This window comes from Trachymyrmex cornetzi, unplaced genomic scaffold (assembly GCF_001594075.2).
Source record: "Trachymyrmex cornetzi isolate Tcor2-1 unplaced genomic scaffold, Tcor1.1 scaffold120, whole genome shotgun sequence".
Taxonomy (NCBI): Eukaryota; Metazoa; Arthropoda; class Insecta; order Hymenoptera; family Formicidae; genus Trachymyrmex; species Trachymyrmex cornetzi.
Window position 1 is genome coordinate 66,803 of NW_017295762.1, and position 1,281 is coordinate 68,083.

Here is a 1,281-nt window from a genome sequence, read left to right on the forward strand (position 1 = left end):
CTCTTACTTCTTACTCCGTGTATTGTAGACGACGCCTCACCCTTGGAGCATGCGACGCGAACAAACCTGATTGGTCGGCGCAAGTTACGCTTACGCAAGTTACGCTTACGCAAGTTACGCCGCATGTGACGGTATCCCAATAATTTCAACCTATCAGAAATCATGTATTGTGGAATACACACTGCGTATTCCACAATACATGATTTCTGATAGGTTAAAATTCTTATTCTCTGTTCCTGTTCCCTGTTCCTTTTATTGTGCGGAGCCCCTTAGAACAGAGATGCCAGACCAGTGAGGTGCGATCCCATGGATGCGGAACGTGCGCAACGCGGAATTGGCGGAACGTTTGTGATTGGTCCGACCTGTTTTATGTACGTATCGTCGATTTCTATCCGCAAGTTTCATTTTATGCGCACTGCTTGTACGGAATTTCTTGGGAGCTTCTGTATTGGTATATGTCTGTGTATGTGAGTGAAGAAGACAAAAATGTCAAATATTCAGCAAAATTACGTAAGAATATCACTTAAAACTATTAGAATTTTTAATAAAAATTTTATATTAATGCAATATATTGAACAATTTCTTTGTAAAGCCTGTTCTACAATGTGCTCTTTGTTTCTTGTTTCTTACTTCTAACCTCATTTTACCTCTTGCTATTTTACCTCTTATCTTATTTTCTTGTCGTACGAAATAAAAGTTGTTGAACTTCGGAAGAGACAAGAAACATATGACAAGAAGCATGATTATCGATAAAACCTATGAAAAGATAACACCTATGAAAAGATAAAACGGTAAGAGGTTAAACAAAGAGCACATTGAATAGGCTTAACATACACATGAGTTTATTACTTTCTCTGCTCAGAAATTCAAAGTTATGATTGTTTATTATGCTGGATTCACACTGTATCCGATTTTCGTCGTACGACGCTCTTCAACCAATCAGAAAACAGAATTCCGATGATACTGTTACGTCTCGAGGGAGCACCGGCCGACCTCCGGTATCGGCGCTATCCTGAGGCTATGGTGGGATGCTACTTCGCGTTTCGAGCGATAAAATTTCCGCGACGAGACTTGTCCAGCCCACCGATTGGCTACAGTCGAACGCTAGATATCGCGACTATGGTTGGTTCCGTTTCGATCTACGGGGTTTCTCCCGTCTCCTCTAAGTAAGCGATGAATCTGAATAATGCGTCAGGGCAATCAGGACAACTTGCGACAGCATGCACCGTGACAGTCAGTACCGAACATACGCTGCAGGATTCGAATCTTTCAACGGCTCCC